The following is a 12,510-nucleotide window of genomic DNA, read 5'->3' on the forward strand; positions in this document are numbered from 1 at the left end:
GTCTCTTATAGCAGACAGCTTTGCTTATTTGATAACTTTGGGTATTGACTCCTTAGGTCACCTGTTTCTTACTTAGATTATATTACATTTCTGTTCCTTTCATTGCAAAAGTGCAAAATTAAAACCTGGTAGCAGTTTATTGCTGTATTCTTTTTTTTTTTTTTTATTCTCTTGATGGAGCCTCATGGAGAACATTCCATGCCTGTTTACTTTCTCCTCTTTCACTTTCTCCTCTTTCTTTTCCTTGAAGAGAATGATTCTGGTTTGAAAGCAGTAATACAGATTATTCAGAGCTGTACTAGTGGGCTAAATGATGCGTTTGTGATGCAGATGGATTTCTGGTGTCATTCATCTTTCCCATGCAAAGCAGCTCTTGCTGCAGCCTGGCTCTTTATGTCCTCCATAAGTGACACACGGACACTTCACCATGGCCAGTGAGCCCTTAGTTCTAGTTCTGCAGCTCTGATCCCCATGACTTCATACCTAAAGCACTGGGGATGGGCCTGCCAGCATCCACCCGTTCTCTGCTTGACATCTTATTATTTTCACTCCCATAGGAGAGAAAATGTCACGGTGTCATCATGAGAGCTTATTACTCCTCTGTGCCTTTCTCCAGGTCATTTCTGTATCAGTCACAGGATGCTGAAGCCTGGGGAGTGTGATTCTGCCTGCTCCTTCCTGTTCCCACTCACTGGGAAGTGTTTCCTGCACTTGTTCTCACTGGAATCGCTTCAGTTGTTGCTTTTTTGCATTGTTTCATTTTAGTTGTATGCTGAAATCCTGCTCTTGTTCCATCTTCAGTAATTAATTAGTCCAATTTCCATTGTAAATTTAACTTGAGCTCAGTAAGAATTTGCCAGCCCTGCCAAAGTACTGACATGTGTTTTACCAGATATTTCATATGAAAGTAATTCAAAATAATTCCCAGATAAAAGTCAAGTGCAGTGAACAAAATGCTTCAAATAATCTTAAGTGGCCCTGAATTTTTAGTTGTGTTGATGAATAATGGAGAATGTGTTCCAGAGAAAAAGGATGCAAGATTATTATTAATTTTCCTTAAATCGCTTTGCCAGAATATTGGTTTTGGCCTTAGTGCAGGAGATACTCGATATCTTGCAAAGCAGTGAAATCTGTAAGTGAAGAGATACAGTATGATATGATTAAATACCTGAACTTACGCATGACCTCAAACCTTGTTGAGTTGGTGCCTTGGGGGCAATGCTACCCTCTTGACTAGATGCACTGAGGATGAATTTGAAGCTTTTATCCAGTATACATAGCAACTTTCTGTTGCTAAACAAGGAAAAATGTATAAAAATAAGAAAGTAAATTATATCTATTTACAACCTCTATGTATAATCTGAAATGAGTGTCACTGTTGTCGGACAACATTTAAAATATCACTGTGTTAAGTACTGCCTGTTTAATATACATTTCTGTGTAATTTGATAAATGGGTTTCTTCAGTTTAATGTGGAAGAGAAGCTAAATGAGTTAGTAAATGTTAATGTGTCCGTGTTCTTGCTAGATAACTAGTTGCCCTTGGGACAGTATCAATAAGTGGCATTTATATGATATTATGAATGTGTTAATTATGTGAGGACAAAATAAGGCGTAAGCAAAGGTCAAGGACAAATGCAGTTTCCCTAGGAATACACACTGAAGAGCTTCTAATATTGAAGTCATTACTGCTATTGAATATTCAGTGTAATTTAAATTATGTACATTATTTTCATTGCTTGTATTTTTAGGCTAGAAGATACTGATCGACTTCATGGGTTGTACAAATGTTTCTTTACAGAATTTAGTAAAACTTCAGCAGTAGCTGGGCTATATTTTCTGTATACATTGTTTAATTGTCAGGTGGAATTTGAGATTGATTTTTTTGTTTGAGATGTAATCTTGTGATGTTTTTCTTTCCTAAATTTGAAATGAAGGAAATGAAAATATGGCCATGCTGGCTTTTAAATGGCTGAACCTTGAAACTCAAAGCAAAATGCTCTTGAGACTGTAAATACTCAACTTTGCCCTAATTCTCTGGGCTGTTCATTATCAATGGAGTTTTAAAAAGCGATGCTATTTAGCATGCTGGAGATTTCAGTCTTTGCTTTTTTTACTGGCAAGCCATAAGTATAAATACCGCTTTGGGAGGGACCCTTCTTAAATTCAGTGGTCTTGTGACATGAGTCAAGAGGAAAGCCTAGCTGATCAATACATCCATTAATTAGAAGGGTTCAGCCATGATTTTTACTTCTAAACTTTTACGTATTGACATCTGGCAAAACAGTTAAGAAGTCAATAAGGATCTAAAAGTTACTGTATTGGGAGGTTGCACATTGAGAAATAGCAATTAAGCCTTCCCTGTCTCCTAGGACCTCCTTTCACAGGTGTCTGGAAGTGTCTCGCTACCAAACAAGATGCTGTTCATATATGAAATATTCATGTTATGGCATCAAAACATGTTGCATATTATTTCAGTATGGTAGGCTGAAACTAGATTCACATTTTGTTTATAAATGCCTGTCAGGGTTGCTAAATCAGTTTGTCCTTGCTGTCTTGAAATTGTGTCAGCTTGAATTTCCTTCATGCTGCATATTGTTTTGGGCAAAGATGCATTACTCCTGTATTTAAGATGGAGTGCCTCCTACTCTTTGAATAAAGGTGAAAAAGCCCAACAATTAAGATTATCTAAAAGCAGCACCTTGTACCTCTTTTAAAGTGATACGGCAGCTACTAAGTCCTGATGCATTGTGATTTTGCTTCCCCCCCCTTGTGCAAGTATTGTGCATATGGTGTGTTAGATATTATTTGATAGTTGTAGGGTATGTAACAAAGCATTCTGAAGTCTAGTGCTAATGATAGATAAGCTTTGAGTACTAGATTATGTGAATTCCTCAATACAGATGAAGAAGGGTCAGATGATTTCAATGGTTTCAAGTGTCCTGCAAATGTGAAGCTTATGTTGTGGGTGCCTTTTCTATGGGGCATGGGGAAGTGCATTCTTCAGACCAGGTCAGTGGGTCCAAGGGGAAGTCATGGCAGAGTTTTGATCTTTACCTGTCTGTGAGCTGTCTGTTATACTGGTTGCATGACACAAAACCCAAGGAGCAGCAGTGCTGGGCTCCTGCAGACCATTCTGACATGCAAAAGCATCTGACAAGGCTGTGACCCAGTCCTTTAAATCAGTAAGCAGGGGAATTAATTCGCTGTTAGCTTTTTTGGCACTGTAATATTCCATTCATGCATAAATAATCTCATTTTAGTTATCCTGCTGCTAAAAAAACCCTAGCTTCTGTCCCCAGTCTACCAGACATTTGCATTAGAAATATCTTGTCAGAGAAGCTACACATGCTTGAAAACATCTATTATTTTCTTCCTTGCTTCTCTCCTGTGTTCTTGTCACCCCGCCTGCGCCTGCAGCTGCCTCCTGCCTGCAGGCATTGCTGCACTGCTCAAGGGTCTGCAGTTTTAGACAATACAGTTATACTCAGAAGCCACTTTCAGTTTATCTTTCTTCTTCTTTCATTTTTTCTTTCTTTTAAATTAACACCAGCTTTTAAAACTTCAGCCTTCCTACTTTACTGCTCTACTACTACGCTAAGTGTGCTGCTGAAGTTTGTAATGCAAAGTCCCACTGTCTTGTGATTTTCTCTGGTTTTCCTGCCCAACCTGACCTTGACATTTCATTGATTATAATTAAAATATATAGTAGCAGAATTTTACAATATGTAATAATAATGTAGAATCATAGAATCAACTAGGTTGGAAAAAACCTTTAAGATCATCAAATGCAACCGTTATATTAATTTCATCAGATATAATCCAAACAAGCATAGGAACTGGGGCATAAATCCTTTGGATTACTCTCAGCAATAGCTCATGGGATTTCTAGGAGGTCTGGAGCAAGGTATAGAGGCTGGGAGATGTACAGATCCAGCACAGCCCCTGCCAGGGGTTTGTTCCAGATATGGGGATTTGTTAGGTGCTGCATCAGCTCCTGCATTCCCCGTGCCTAACAGCTCTCATAATTTGTCTCCTGCTATATACTGTGATATCTTTTCAAGATCCCTGAAGTGCTTGTGTGCCTCCTTGGCCTGCTCCCAGTTGTTTTCAAGGACCTGCTTTTAAGATGAAATCACATCTGCAAAGCTCCAGCTTTGACAAAACCTCTGTGCTGCTCTTTTTGTAAAGTGAGGCTCTCGTGATGAGCTTCTGCATTTTCCATTAGGAGACGCTTTCCAAAAAGATTTTCTTTGAATGATTTTCTGATAGCTGGCAATCTCCCGAATCATTTCTTATACAGAAATTGTTCTTTAAGGTGTTTTGTTCTGGTAACAACTGCCACCAAGATTCATTTGTCACATTTTCCAGCCTTTAACTTGGAAAACGGTGGTGTCCATAGGTTCTGGCTTGAGGGGCTGGCATTGTGTTTCTTGCTGTGAAATAGTGGGCAGGTCACCTCATTTTTTTCCCTGTGCCTTGGTATTTTTCTGCCTGGCTTTTTTTTACTGTGTATATTCCTTTGGTGTCCGATAGTGTTTGAGCTTGAGTAATGTGGCTGATCTGAGCTCTGTTTCAGTCCAATGATAAATAGTTAATTTTGGAGGTTTAGGCTGACAGCAAGCCACCTTGGAGTGTCAGACTGTGAGACTTTGGTTTCCTTCTATAATCAGATAAGGAACAGATATTTCATGTAAATCCTCCCCTAGTGTTCAAGTCCTACCATTAGAGCATTAAGTCAGATACATGACACCCAATTTCAGAGTAATTCCTGAGGAAAAAGCACATTATATTTTTTAATGGGCTTCCCAGGACTGACTTTATTTCTCCTGATGAATATGAATTCCAGCAAATTCATCTGAAGTCTGACCTTCAAATACACAGAAGCTTTTTTAAAAGCAAGAATGTAGTGCTTAAAATTATGTGCTGTCCACATCAATGTCCTCACCTCTTCCCTTAAAATCCCCTTAGAATGCAAGAATAGAACTGTTTTAAGTGTTCCCAAAATTCGTCTCTGTATTTATTATGAACTACTTGCATATTATAGAAATACTATTCATGTCAACCCTACCAGTACAGACCTTTTCTTTTCAAATGGCTTTATTTGGATTCTGTGCTCCACACAATATCATCACATCTCTTCGTCTCCTTTTCTTCTGATTGCCAAGTAACATCCAGCAGATCGGAGAAACTTCTTGTAATGTACCGTGGGGTTCAATATAGCAGGTTTTCAAAAGCACCTTGGTTGAATAAATATCCATTGAATAACTGGAGAATGCATTCATATTCTTTTTATTTTGATTTATGTTCTATCTTCCTACCTGTGCATCTTCAAGAGTAATTGCCAGTTTTCACCTCCTACAGAGAAAGTATAATAGAGCTGAAGAATAAGTAAAATGTGCACTGTTTCTCTCTCTCCCTTTTGTAAGGGAACCTTTATATTCTTACCCATGTGTACACTAATAATTTGCTAACTGGAAATCATAACCTCATTCTCAGCTGGACTTGCTGTTGTAAGAATCTCCTTGTATGCTTTCTGTGTTTCCTTTCCTCATGACGCTTGCCAGCTGGAGACCTGTACATAAAGCCCATTCTCCTTTATGAAATAAGTCCATCCAATGCCAATGTAGGAAAGGTATCCCAAATGAATACGAAGGTTGGAGCTAGTATGCTCCCCTATTATAGACATCATATTCCCATGCACTGCTGATCTGATAGCAGCCAGACTGTATGTCAAGCATTTTAATGATCCTGCCAGTACAGCATCTCTTGGAGGATTACTATGCAGTCTGCCTGTCATGGTAGCAAATTCTTTTCTGTTGTCTAATACAGGATGCTGTTAGGGGTGACTGCAGTGTGAAATATCTGTGTGTTGGTAAAATACTGCATTAGATTTGGAAACACTCTTGAAGCACTGGCTGTTATTGCTCTGCAAGGACCTTCCCTTAATCTGAACAATAATAAGGTCAACTGGGTGCCGTATGATTTTTCTATCAATTAGTTCAGCCATACTTCTAACAAGCCATATATAATCATGCATGTTTAACCTGCAGGTTACATGGCCTGCCTAGCTGTGTGACCTACAGATCATAGAGCTGACACTTTTCTATTTGTAAGCAAAAAATAATAGAGATTTCCTGTTGAATTGTTCTCTCTTAGGTGTTCAGGTTCCTACCTAGTTATGAACCAAACTGGAGTAAAGCATTTGTAATCTGGATCAACATGCTTTGGTCTTCTACCTGACCCCTCTAGGAGCTGACACCAGAAGCACAATCTGCTTGAGAGTCTTTTCTTCCCCTATTAAGCAAAAACAAGCCCTGCATGACCTGACGTGCTGCTTGCAATGGCTTTCTTCTCAACTTTCTCCATTCTTGGGCTCATGAACATGCAAGATCTCACTGAATGCTGACAGTATGCTGCTGCAGGTATCTGTGGAGAGAAACACATGCGAGCCCCCTTCTTCCTCCCCTCTGCTGTTTTTCAGACTTTGGCATTTGGTTGTAGCACAGTTCTTATCTGTGGCCCCAAGATATGCCAGGCTTTTGGTGTGGAAAGTTGTGGTGCAAAACCTGTGGCATGGGAAAGTTGTTCATGTGCTAGAAAGTATTTTCAAAGCTGTTGGAGAATTTTGTTTGGATTTATAAATTGCTAAAAGAAGAGTTACATGGTTATAATTCAAAAATAACAACTTTTCTCATAAGAAAATGACATGTTACGTGAGCCTGCTATAATTCTGCATCTTCGTGACCATGAGGAGGGAAAAAGTAGTCAGAAAATTACCATTCTATTTGAAACTGACAATCTCCAAACACCCTTAAAATCCTGAAGACCTCCTTTATGGATGCACTCAGTGCTGCTTAAGCAAGAGATTCCTTCAGATTGTCCGGTGTTACACATTTCCCATTGGAGCTATTCATGTTCCAAATATGTGAAGCTTATGTATGCCATTGTGGCATGCAAAAACCTCATTCAGAGAGAATTGAGATTTCAGTTTTTCATAATCCTTCTGGCACCATTTTTATCTTAATTGAGGAAATAATAAAAGTTCAGCCATTTAGACTACCAAACTGTCCTCTTTTTTGCAATGTGCAGTTGTAGTTTTAATAAGTACGTGCCTTAACAACTCTAAGAGGAATTCATTATTTCTGTTGGCACAGCATACTGTACTTTCCTCTTTCACTTGAAATACATTCCTCACTACTTGCAGAATGAAGTTTGAAAAGTTTAATTGTAAAACAAAAAAAGAAAGGGTTGTAAACCAGATGGCAAAAGAATCACAACTCTTGCAAACTTAAGTTGGAAGTTCCTTTAAACAGGTGCCGTTGCCCGTGATGCTCTGAGTGTTTATACCATAAAGAGGTTACTGTTCTCTTCCCACACTGTATTTCCTAATTCAGCGTTGATTAAGTGTTAGATTATCTGCTGGAGTTTTGACTTTTAGGTCAGGTGCATTTACGCAAAACTGTTCCATCAACCAAACTGCATCTTGGAATCTTGGAAGTTGTTGCAACAGGGCTAAGACCAAGACTTGATTCAAGATTACTGACCATGTGCAGGCTGGTGCACCCAGCCTACTAACTGCTTCAAGTAATCCCAAATCGGCAAAGCCCAGACACAGAATAAATAATAAATAAATAAATAATAATAAAACCTATGCTCAATGCAGGCACTAATATAAAAAGAAATAAACATCATTACAAGGTCAATGTAGCTAAATTGGTATCCTCACTGTATTATAAGAAAGTAATGAGAAACACCTTCAGCCTCAAACAGAAGTCAATAGAAAATCAGCTAACAGCTACCGCAGACATTCCTTTTCTAGCACGAACCAAGGACAAAGGGCAGCTGCTCTGGAGTAACACAGATACACATAGTGGCAAACACAACCTTTCAGAAAAGGACAACCACATTCCAGTAAGCAGCAGAACCACCCACTGCTATTATTTTATGAATAGAAGGTAGATTTGCCTTCTGCCTGTTGGTGAACTAATGAAAAAAATGCCAGGATTTTGGAGGCGTAAAATTGCAGACAATTTATGTTTGTAGCTGTAGATGGCCATACAAGTGAATCTAAATGGAGTGCCGGATGGAGCTAAGAGGAAAGGGAATCAGAAATGCATGTGAAAGATAAGGTGGTAGAAATTTCTCTCTCAAAGCTAATCAGAACTAAGTATCCTATTGCCAGCAGCAATGCTTCGGATAACAGCGATGGAAATTATGTAGGATAATTATGTCAGAAATAACAGCAAAGGGGGGTGTGTGCTGACTCAGAAAATTGTCACCTACTTCCTCCTTTTGTCATCCCAGAGTGGGGTACCCACTGCCAAGTGTACTGCATAATGTTACCCTGTTGGGGAGGGGGAAGCTCAGTGATTATCTGTGTGTAATACCTAACATAGTATTCAAAATGTAATCTCTCTAATTTGCAGTTGTAAATCTCCTGTTATCAATTAATTTATGTTGTACAAGTAACCATCTGATTATCTTTGTGCGTTGCTATATTTACACTGCAATTTAATTGTAAGTAATTAACATGTAATTGCATATAGTTATTTCTACCTTGTAAAGAAAGTGATGTATTTGTATGTAGTTAAAATAATTGCAGTTGAGGGCAAATCTTCTGAGTTTTCTTCCTTTTCAATGTGTGGAACAGTTTCTATGGCTAAAATTGGTGTTGTCAAGACAAAGTTGGGTCTCCTTTGGAAGGGCTAGGTTAGCTTTTTGCAAGCTTAGGTATGCAGAATTGCGTTTTGCTTTTAGCCTGTATTAATTTGTTGGTTTAAAATATTTTCTCTGTCACCTAATAGTAACCTGCTCCTCCTCCTTAAAAAGAGTTTGTAATAGGAGAGAGTTCTGGTGTCTTGGGTATAAATCCTAGTGCAGCCAGCGTGGAAGTGGTGAGACAGTGACCTCTGTTCTTGGCATGGATGAATACTTCCCGTGTAGCAGCTCTAACAAAAAATATTACCTTATTATAGTAATACCTACTAAAGATATACTATGTGAATGCCATCAAGGGCAATGGTTGTTTTCATGTCCAGTACTAGTAATGGTAATTTTATTCTTCTTTCTGGTATCCTCACTCCTTCAGTCCTCCACTGCCCCACTTAGAGTCACTCTGGTGCCAGACTTTACAGTCGCAGCCTGTTTCTTGCTGTCTCATCCTACAGCACATATCCTTTTCTAGAGAAATGTAGTGTTTTCTGAGCATTACCGTAACAGATGATCTCTGAGACCCAGTTAGGGGCTTTTGTCCCCCTTGACACATAGCAGAAAGCGTACTTTGGGTTTCTAACAGCTCTGGGAAAAGCCTTTGCATCGTTACGTGCCCTTGCAAGCTGTCTGCTGGGAAGGGTGGTGATGGAGGAGTGAGATGCCCCTTGCTGCTGCCAGTTCAAGGCCAGTTCATTAGCATTTGTGTTTCTCTAATCTAAATATCTGGGAAAATATTTTGGATTGACAAAACAGCATTGAATGGCCCAAAAGATGGTATTTTCCTGTGGGATAGTCTGTGTCTGCTCTTGGGCTGGAGCTGCTGGGTGCCTTGGTAGCCAAGGGGTTTTAATTTGCATTGCTGGTTAGACCCCTGAGTTTAGTAAAGAATTTCACATCTGCTCAAGGGAGAGTATCTTTTCACTTCTCATTGCTGCACTCAACAAAATAGTTCCCACCTATGCCATTGTCAGATTCGTGTTGTCCAGAAATGTTGTGCTGAAGCAATCATCTCATTGTAGGGGCTGATGAGGCACCTCTGAGAGGTGCCTCTCCTATTCTGTCTGAGTGAATGGTAGGTGACATCAAAGCCAAAATTCAGCTCCGTCTTCTTCCTCATTTAATATCTCCTCACATTTTCACACAGGTCCTGTGGAACAAGTCCAGAGGATGGTCAGGGGACTGGAGCACCTCCCATATGAAGATGAGAAAGTTAGGACTGTACAGCCTGGATAAGAGAAGGCTGCGTGGAGACCTCATAGCAGCCTTCCAGTATCTGAAGGGGGGCTATAGGGATGCTGGGGAGGGACTATTCATTAGGGACAGGAGTGATAGGACAAGGGGTAACAGGTTCAAATTTAAACGGGGGAAGTTTAGATTGGATATAAGGAAGAAGTTCTTTACTGTTAGGGTGGTGAGGCACTGGAATGGGTTGCCCAGGGAGGTTGTGAATTAGGCAGTGTTCAAGGCCGGGTTGGATGAAGCATTGGGTGTCATGGTTTAGTGTGAGGTGTCCCTGGCCATGGCAGGGACGTTGGAACTGGATGATCTTGAGGTCCTTTCCAACCCTAACTATTCTGTGATTCTGTGATTCTATAAATAACATTTGTTAATGGTAACACACCATGTACCTATTTGGCAAGGCTTCCAGCCAGTTCTTGTGTGCTGAACAGGTTTGCCCATGCCCCTGCCTTCTCCTGTCCAGCTGCACCCAGCTGGGAGGGTAAAAGCACACCTGAAGGTGGGTGGGAGGAGATGGAGCTCTGTGGGAACTTATTAGAGAATGTGGCTGGTGGTGAGCATCAGGCTTTGACTGGGGCAACAGTAGGCTGTGTGCTAGCCCTGCACAGAAAAGCAAAAGGGCAGGGGCTCCCCAGGGTCTGTCCAGGTGAGTTGGTGGAGGGTTAGGGTGAGTCCTACAGCAGAAGATCCTGTTGTCCTACTCAGGGAAGACTTGTGCTGTCAAAAGGCTTTAGGAGTTGAAGAAGATGGTGGAATAAGATTTTTGTTTGAAGGAAGTGTATTTCTTTCTAAGGATTATGTGCAGGATTGGGTAAATTGCTTTAGTTCAGTGTTTGTTTGGGTCTCTGTTGAGCTATTTCTCAGAACTTTTTTTTTTTTTTATCCTGCTGTCTCCTACACATCTCCCTTGGTAAAACTGATGTTGTTATGTAGATAATACTTTGGTTTCATAAAGATGAGAGCATATACCTGGAGTTAATGACTGACTGGCTGCTTTGTGTCCTGCACACAAGCCATCTTCATTTATATATAAGAAACATAAATTCTGCTGCGTGTGCTGGAGGGCTGATGTGAATAGAAGAATTAACAAGCACAAAGCACTGAGAGGTCTCCAGGTGTATTGGTAGTAGTAGTTACTGTTATGTTAGTTGGAGAAGCCTTGCAGCCAACGAGACTCCTGTGAAACATTTTGGTATGCTTTTGACCGCTGCAAGGTAGTCTCTTAATATCTACTGTCTTTCTCATGGATGTAAATAAGGATTAATTTGTATTCAGAAACATTCTAGGAGCTGGGTTCTCATTGAATTATTGGGGTCCACTTTATCAGTGTACCTGATATTTGTTTGCCTGATTGGGTTGCAAGCTGTACACAGTATATAGTGGTCAGTTGGGGTTTAAAGCTGGTCAAAATCTTAGAGAATGTTATATTTAACTCCTCAAACTATAGAAAAGTACTATGATATGAGTATTTCTCACTTCTGAGCTGTAGTAGCAGTATGTAAGGAGGATTTACTCTATGTGACATAGCTTTATGGTGTTTTTCACTGGAGCTTTTGCATTGGTGATTTCTGCATTTTGTTGTTTCTGGCTCTCTTTTCCATTGCATTTACTCATTCCTTCCTTCATTTAGGCATATTTCCCTGCATCTTTGTAAGCATATGAAAGGAATACCAAAAAGAAATAGGCACAGCTTGTCTAGTAAATAAGCTGCTATATAACTTTCTCTCCCCTCATCTCTCTTAAATAACAACTTCTTTTAATACTTGGTCAATTTCCTTGTGATTTGATCACTCGCTCAGAGCTCTGGGGATGAACAGACAGAACTCTTTGCCCCAAAGAAACCCTTGACACTCCTCCCTCCTACTTTTGAGATAGTCCAGTGGTAACCATAAGCTGCTTAGCCTTCAAGGATTAACTAATATCCTTAATGTTGTACAGATATGATAAAGTTCATGTTATCAGTGTTCATATGCATTGCTATTTACACATTTGCATGGCTTCTGTAGGAGGGAGTTGGTTTTGCTCATCAAAACATGCATAAAATGTCTTGCAAAGCTAGGTGAAACTTGGGCAGCTCTGTGGTATATAATTTCAAGCTGCATACCTGTGGCTTAGTCCCTGAGCACCCTTACCCCACGGAAATACTAGTTAAGGCATAGGTTTCAGTGTATTAGTGAGTTTATGACCTGTATAAAAATGTCAAGTCAAACAGCTGCCTACTAAATTATTCAGTGTAGTGGTAGAATAATATCTTGGGAGATGGAGATATTGGACTTAACTCTTTCAGGAGGGGTGGGGAGGGGAAACGTATCAGCTGGACTTGATTCCAGCTGGATCATAGCAAGATCCCTAATGATACATGCCATGTTGGAGCAGTACATTTGAGTGGAATTAAAAGTAAGCAGTGGGATTGATCTTGACACTGATATGAATTTTAAGTGCAGTTTTAGTAGAGCTGGCTAGAAAACAAGGAACCTAGAAAAATGGGCTTTCTTGATGTATTCTTTTAAGAAAAAAACCCATAAACCCTTTATTTTTTTCAGGAAAAATCAATATA

This window comes from Melopsittacus undulatus, chromosome 9 (genome assembly GCF_012275295.1).
Source record: "Melopsittacus undulatus isolate bMelUnd1 chromosome 9, bMelUnd1.mat.Z, whole genome shotgun sequence".
Classification (NCBI taxonomy): domain Eukaryota; kingdom Metazoa; phylum Chordata; class Aves; order Psittaciformes; family Psittaculidae; genus Melopsittacus; species Melopsittacus undulatus.